The 8,551-nt window shown below is 35.6% G+C and overlaps 1 long non-coding RNA gene across 2 annotated transcripts; it reads left to right on the forward strand.

Annotated features, from left to right (window-relative positions):
* The first annotated feature begins 1,269 nt into the window (after positions 1-1,269).
* On the forward strand, positions 1,270-5,946 carry LOC113283936. Of its 2 annotated transcripts, XR_003327842.1 has the most exons (3): positions 1,270-1,422; positions 4,072-4,705; positions 5,782-5,946. It is a non-coding gene; the product is annotated as an uncharacterized LOC113283936 (long non-coding RNA). The 2 variants fall into 2 exon arrangements; XR_003327841.1 differs by lacking the exon at positions 5,782-5,946 and having other exon boundaries at positions 4,072-5,003.
* Positions 5,947-8,551: the final 2,605 nt, after the last annotated feature.

The raw sequence follows: 8,551 nt of genomic DNA on the forward strand, positions 1-8,551 counted from the left end.
AGCTTTGTTAACGAGGAAATCGCAAATGCAAAAAAACCCGGGGACCTAGTCCATATTGAACACCATGCAGTATTAAGCCGCTACAGACACTAGCCTACTAGCAGTTAACTTCGGAATGGAATGCAGTTGAGCCCTAATTAATCTCCCATTGATCAAGGTACAGTCGTGTTCCTTACGCCTCTGAATCCCAGCAGGAATCTACGCACTTGATTCCCTTAGCTTATCTCACCCACAACCAAGTTTCTACGACCCAAAGTCGAAGACTTATAAACCAATCTGTCTCCCACAGAAAAGTCTATTCTGATAGATAAATCCATCTCCCACAAAAATACCTATGAAGTTTTGTTTCGTCTTATGATAAATCAAGGTGCACAGGAACCAATTGGTAATCCGGTCTTATATTCCCGAAGAACAACCTAGAAATATCAATCACCTCACAATAACTTAACTATATGGTAGTATAACAAGTTTTTGTGGAATCACAAAGAATGAGACAAAGAGCTTTATGATTACTTTTTATATCTTACCTATCAGAGATAAATCTCGAGAAAATCTCAGAGAAGATAGTACTCAATACGATAGAACAAGTAAGATCAGTATACACAACTACAAAGAAAATAGTTAGATCTAGCTTCAGAATCCCAATGAAGTCTTTTAAGTCGTTAACCTATACGGTTTAGGAAAAACCTAGGCTAAAGGAGAATCAAATCTAGTCGCAACTAGTATCACATAGGAGGTGTGGGGATTAGGTTTCCCAGTTGCTAGAGTTCTCCCTTATATAGTCTCTCAAATCAGGGTTTGCTTAGTTAGCTTATAAACAAAGCACTCATTATTTACCGTTAATCCTGATTTAAGTTGCAAACTAAGTTTTTCTTGAAACCAAAGCAATATTTATACATTGTTCGATGGACTTAGTGTAGAGACCCGCAAGCATGTCAACGCTATTAGACCTGTCAAGTGACGATTTAGCCGATAATGACTCGATTAGTTTAACACGAACGCTATTAATAGAAATTTATATAACAATAATTTACAATCGAAGCTAGTATCACAAAATAGATCTCAAAAAGTTATGTAAAATGGACTACTCGAAAGTGTCATTCGGATACCAGACCAAGAAGATATTATCATATTAGTATGAAGGGAAAAATAGCCTTTTTGCTTAGGACCGACCTGGTCTGCCCTTATCCAAAGCGCTAGGTTCCTCAGTAATTTTGGTGGTCTTATCCCAAAACCGATCGAAGAGAAACTCATTTCTCTTTTCTTATTCTCTGTTCCTTCTCTTCTCCTCTCTGTTTATCCTGATCTCATATATTTGAGTTCTTTTGTGTGAGAGTTTCATAAAAACCTTGTTAGTTTGTTGAATTGAGAGAGAAGGTGATGCTGCTGCTATCGATTGAGTTTTGGAAGAAGCGGAAAAGGGTAAGTTAATTTAGAGTTTTGAATTGATTGATTTCTCTTTATGAAATTGTTATGATTCATTAGATTATATGTGGGTTTGATCTTAATTATGCTGGAGATGATTAATCGAACCAGAAATTAGGGTTTATGGAATTGAGTTGTTGGTGTAGAATCTTAGATGAGGGAGATGAATTAACTGGTGGTGATTCGAAGAAGATTCGTTGTTAAATCTAGGGTTGGTTACTGATTTTGAGTTGTTGATTTAGACTTTTGCAGAAGACAGATTAAAACTAGGGATTTCAATGGAGTTATAAAATTGGGGAAGAACAAAGGAATTTAGGGAATGGGTGTTGATGTAATTCAAGTTGCAGGTGAATGACATGAACGATCTGTTGGTGTTCTGTGTGCAGAAATGAAACTGGTGATTGATATTGTAGGTGTTGATGAAATTGTATATTGGATGTTGGTAGTGATGATGCATGGAATCTGGAAATCGATTAGATTGCAGTTGCAATTAGTAAAGCAGTTGCAGGTAGAATAAAATTAGTATCTTGAATAGGTTGTTGTGGTGGCATGAAGTTATAAACTTGAAGAGGGTGGTTATGAGATAGGACTCTCAGGTGAAATCTAATAGTATTGTTGCTGGTAGTGTAACTTCAATGCAGAGGTAAACTTAAATGCTGAGGGGTTTGGAATTGTGGTTAATGTGCAGTTACTGCTTCAAAGAAGTTGTAGTTGTTACTGCTTGAGTTATGAAATGTGGTGTTGTTGTATAGGTTCAAGTGGATTGAAGTTTAAATGTATGTTAGGATAATTAAGTTGAACTAGTATGATTCAGGGAATGAGTATGATTTGATCGTGAGCCACGGTGGATGTTTATATGTGTACAAGATGGAGAAGCTGATGACATTGAAGTTGTTTGACAATTCAGTTGAGGGGGAACTGGATATGGAAAGGTATTTGTGATATTGTTGTTGCTGATATGAAGATATGAAGAATAGTTGGATATTGAATCGGTGATACAAGTGAAGATGTTGGCGCTGAACTGGTGAGGACAATGAAGAGAATGTTGTTTTGAAGTTAGTATTGCAGAAGCAATGGTTCAGTGAATAGAGATATGTGAGTAACTAGACTGTGTTTCTAGATTGTAGTGATGGTTTTGTACAGTTTAAGTTAAATTCTTTATGAAGTTGAATTGAGGAATATGTATTGTTGTAGTTGTTGATTGATAGAATTGTATCGATAAAGAGATGATTTGGTTATGTGTTTTACAAGGAGAGTTAGAAATACATTTTTGGCCTTAGCCTGTTGTGTGTTGCATAATATTTGTGCATTAGAGTTATGGCCCGTGCAATGGCCCAGGCCAGAGTCCATGAAGCTCATTCAGAGGCCTGACTGATTTAGTCTGTCTGACTCAGTCGACTTTGTTGATTAGGACTTGACATAGTGGACCTTGACCGATTTAACTGTTGACCAGACCTTGGATGTTGACCGTTAGTTGACTCTTTGACTGTTAGTTGACTTGGGTGGTCAAAACTTGTGTTAATGGGCCGAACCGCTTTGGTGGATTTGGGCTTAGGACTAGTTTTCCTATTTTGATGAATTAGACCCCTTACGGTCCGAACTAGCCTTTGGTTTTTTCTACAAAGTTGTAGATCTTATTAAGACTTATCTGTTGGACTCTAAAACCAACCCAATTGGATTAGTAAACCCTTTGATGTATTAAAGATAGATAATGAGAAAGTGTAGAACCATACACGGGCTTAGAACCATTAGATAGTTCACGTAGCCTGTAACTAGAGACTGGTATGAGATTATGTTGTGAAATTTGTGTGGACCTTTTGGCTAATTTCTTAGAGTGCTTCTGGTGATTAACAATTACTCTTTATTCACAACGATCGATTCAGAGGATAAACCGGTAAATTAAGGAATGCGAGGTAGGCATGACTTGTAATCAAAACAGGTGGGAACTCTGTAACCTTCTTGTAATCATTAAGCTTTCTTTATATGCGAGCATGATGAGTCCTTACTATCAGTGTGCATGATTGCGTGTACTTTGATGTATTATCCATGTATCTTTGAGTATGATGTATATGTTGTATATGTATGTACAATGTTTGCTTCGACGTATTGTTTGTGATATGCATTGTGAGATTTCCCTGCGAGGAATATCTGCGTTTCCCCGCGGCTCCTAGCTAAGTTAAGTAAGACGGTAACTCATCCGTTGACAATATTACATTAGTAGGGCAGTAAGTCATCCGTTTGAATATTATTATAACTATTTCATTAGTATGGCGGTAAGTCATCCGTTTGAATAATATTGCTTATTAATATAGTAGGGCGGTAAGTCATCCGTTTGAATATTACCTAGTAGGGCGGTAATTCATCTGTTATGATATTATATGTACTATTTTATTTTAGGGAAATCACTCGTGTGCATATTATACTGGTTTGTCTAACTTTCTGATCTTAATGGTAATATTCTGAATCATGGTTTTGTATGGGCACTATTGATAAGTGTCTAAAAATGCATATTTTTATATCATTTTGTTGGCGTTAATTGCATTTCAAGTGCATTAATATTCCATTTTGCTCCAAAACTTGTATTTCGAATATATGTTTATAGTAATCAATTCTGTTGGAATAATCTTATTTTATGTGGCACTGTAGGTGATTTGACTAAATGGGAAAAGATATCAGCGTCGTTGATGTTGAAGAAGTGTGAGAAAAGACTAATTGCAAAGTGCACGTTACAAGGGGATTACACATAAAGTTGAACCAATTGGCTAATTTCTTAGAGTGCTCGCATAAAGTTTAATCAAGCTACGTATATCCCTTGAGTCCGTGACCTATGAGAAAGAAGAGTTGGGGTGTTAGACTTGTTAAATCAAGTTGAACCAATTGGGCGTGTAAAGAAAAGATCTGCCATTAAAGCCCATAAGAGAAGTAACCAGTTCTTTCCATGCGTACACCCCTATCTCTTACCTTCTTTTCTTCCATTGTCTGGTAACCCCATTCCTCTTTGCTTTCAAACCACCAACATCATCGCCACTCTCGGCCTCTCTGTACTGCTACCCATCTCTATCTTTTCTTTTCATTATCCCTGTCAAAAACATCATCTGGCTGCTTTTTGTTTCTCTTGACCCCATTTAACCTAGCCCTAGAGTACGAATTGAACAATCAGTAGGATGGCTATGATGAAACAAGCAGCAGGGTTTGTCAAACTAAAGGTCCGGATTCTAAATTCTCTGCAACACCGACAACATCAGATCATTTTGGAAGACAATAGGGTGGCGGTTCAGTGGTGAGTTGTTATCATATCAAATCCCTAATTTTTGCTCTTGTAATTGTTGACTATGGGGATTGATTGATAATTGAGGGGATCTTTTGTATAAATAGAAGACGCTGTTGTGGATGGAAAAAACAAGTCCGGAGTAGCCGGTGCATGCTGTAGTTTTGGGTTTGTTTCAATTTTACTCATGTTCTAAAAACCTCTGCTAGGGCAGAGATGAAACTTCCTTTAGTAATTATAATTCCTCATGTGTTGATTTTACTTGTTTTTCTCTATGGGATTTCAATGAAAAGCATGATTAATTTCTGAATTTTTCAATTTGATTTCACCTTGAATGTCAAGCATCCTAGGTATTTTGGTTAACTCTTTGTCAAAATGCAAGCCTATGTGAACTGATTTTAGTTCAATCTTTGATTACTTGTGCCTTAGAAAGACAAGTAATGCTAGGGATTGACATCTTTTGCTGAGATTAATTCATCATATTTGTTAGTGATTATATCACATTTTCAAGGTAGTTTGAAGCTAGAACTTATATATATCCTTGATTGAAGGGAGAGTTAATATATCAAATTAGGGATTTATATGCGTTTAGGAGGTGGATTCAAAGCCTTAGTTAACCATTTATTTCTCTGTAATATTATTTCTTTAGTTACTACCAACCTATTAGTCGTATCGACATAAACACCCCTTTTGGTTACTCTCTATTTGAATCAGTCTTAGTAATACTCTAGCTTCAACTTTACATCGCCCTAGTCTCTGTGGGATCGACCTGTATTTTCCCTATCTATTATAGACGATGTGCACTTGAAGTATTATTGTAGGTATCTCTTCTTAGCCTACCAACTATGTGTGGACGATGTTATTATTATTGATTAGGATTGCTCTCGCGTCGTCTTCTCCAATGAGTTTGTCGAGGTCAGAGTGATACTTTCTTCATGATGCATAAATAGATGAATGATTAGTTTCTTCTTGTTTTCTTTCGATTTATATCCTTTTAGAACTGTGAAGCATGTTAATGATTACTTAAGATTTATATGTTTTTATTGAACACCCTTTTGGGATGATGTGCTCACTCGTTCCCACTTCAGTTTCAGTTACCAGAAGAAATGGTGCACGTGAAGATATTCATTTTCGTAGTTTAAAGCGTTATCAAACTGTGTTATATTTTTGAATCTTTTGTATATGTGTATTCTTATTTATTATAAAACAACATACTAATATATTAATACCATTGAGAGTTCTTCATTTACAAATATCAGAGTGTTGGGTTCAAGTTGGTTTTAATTCACATTATGTAATTATGATTCTTAAAATTGCCAATTTGGAATTGATTCCTCAATTAGGTAGTAATCCTATCATCTAAGCAGGTTTATGATTTGGGTCGTCACATTTATCTTGTCACACACAAATGAAATATACTTCATTTAGATATGGGCAACCGTACCTAAACGTGTACATTTAGTTGGTTCAATAACAGTCAACCAAGGTTAGCCATATGAACACTTCTGTCTAATCAACATTCATTTAACACATCTAGATCAACTATGATGATTAATGATAATCAAATGATCTAATTGTGTTCTTCGTAGAGTTGTTCAATTGCTCATTATCTTATAATAAAATACATGAACGAATCGAAGCAAAATCGGATTGATTCGAAAGAATCAATTCATGAACAATTAATCCACGGTTTGCAAGGATTGCATTCCTTGTTATATAAATGTATTTTTTCATGAGTATGAAATCATACTTTACCGATTTAAGAACTTGAACCACTTAAGTTTGCGAATAGCTATGCAAACTTAAGTTACAGACATTGGTCACAAGCCAACAATTTGCAAACGGGTACGCAAACTTTAGCTCCTGACCGAACTCAGTTAAAACCGTTTGCGAAGGGGTATGCAAACTTGGTTCCTGAACTTCAACAATTAACTCATTTTGCGAACGGGTATGCAAACTTAAGTACCCTGACTTAAAAAATTGAATAAGTTTGCGAACGGGTATGCAAACTTCCGGTCCTGAATTCCGTCAAAACAGTTCGTACACTAAGTACACAAACCGTAATGTATCCAGACATGGGTTTAAGTTATTAACTCCCATTTTAATTGTTGAAACATTCTTAGAAGACGACAACGGATGTCTCACACATACCATTAGCTAATAAGAAATTTTTAAGTGATCGAATGATCAATATGAAAATTTATGAGTTGACATCCAATGATTGTCTCACACAAATCATGTAAGATATTTCAAGGCGATTTCCACATGATCATCTTTTGACATAAAGTAAAGGATAATGATGAACGTAGCTAAGACAGAAAGCTACCAACACAAATTTCGAGAAATAGATATGCGAGTTAAACTCAGATCGAAATATCAAATGTGTATTATATGAAATATTATATCATATACGACTTGTCTCAATATGAGACATGTAAGAATAGGATAGACTTCTGAATGATAGATAAGTTTTAGTCTTCACATACCTTTTGTTGATGAAGTTCCTTTGAGTTCTTCAGTAGATCTTCGTCTCCAGTTATAAGCACCGTGAAGTCTAAAGATCAACTACACATTCTATCCTAATCTAAAACACCTATTGGTAGACTATAAATCAAGACTATAGTTTTGATCAACTAAACTTGACAAACAAGCTTGAGATAGCAACGGTTGCGAGTTCGACCGAGTAATGCTCTAACAATTTCTATTAGTAGAATTTCAAGATCTTTATTTTCTTTATGTTTTATCCTCAAATATGATAAATTCTCCATGACATATTTGGAGAAGCCATTATCCCCAAATATGATAAATCAGTTGAATTTTTTTGATGCCCTAATTTTCGAGTTTGAGAAACCCCCAATACATAAACTTTTGAGATACAACGAAAGAAAGAAACACGACTACGTATTTTAAGTTTTTGGGTTTTACTAATTGGAGAAGATGGGAATATTTTAGGTAATTCACCAACTTTTTGGTTTTTTTGCCACATTACGTGGATATCAGATGAGAGGGTTTGAGACTATGTATATGTGTGACGGAAGCTAAATGCCAGGATATTTATAGCAGTTTTTTTTGATATTGCTACAAACTTCGAGTCTAAGTATTGGCCGATCAAGAACGGATTTGGCACCAAGATAAAGAAATTACGAAAGAAAATAAAGTGAAGGAACAACATATATGTGGAGCAAAGAAGACGAAGACCCGAGAATCTGCCAAGAAGTAATGTTCCCATAGTGCAGATGGTGCTGAATCTGCTTATCAAGATAGTCTCCCGAAAAAGGCTCCGAATGGGTTAAGATGTTTGTGCATGATATTAGGAGTGCATCTACCAATGATGATGCAACAAATAATTCCTCTAGGTTTCTGGAGACTTTGGAGAAGTTCATCCGCTCAGAGGAAGCAATAAATATCCAACAGGAGAATGTAATGCTGAAACAACAATCGGAAAAGCTCATCAGAGAAAACTCTACCATCAAACGAGCGGTGAAGATACATCATGAGAGTCAGAAGAATAATGATGATGTCGCCCGAGAGCTGGATATTTGAAACAACTTCTGATTGAGAAACATGAGGAATTAAGAAAGTCCGATGTTAAGAACTGTGTACTTAGATTGCATCTGCAAGAGGCGGCACAAAACAACTCCTCCTCTATGAATTTTTATCCTTGCTATCTTTTTTAAGAATCGATTAGAAAAAACATGAACAAAATACATTGTTCTGAAATTATAAGGATTTTTGGGTTTCATATGACAGAGTCTTGCTTTTTAATTTACATATTGTCATGAAATTCCACCAGTTTATGTGTATAATATCTTTTTTTGTTGGTATGGATTGTACAAATAATTTTTAATAAAGAAATTG

The sequence above is a fragment of the Papaver somniferum genome, chromosome 5 (genome assembly GCF_003573695.1).
Source record: "Papaver somniferum cultivar HN1 chromosome 5, ASM357369v1, whole genome shotgun sequence".
Classification (NCBI taxonomy): Eukaryota; Viridiplantae; Streptophyta; class Magnoliopsida; order Ranunculales; family Papaveraceae; genus Papaver; species Papaver somniferum.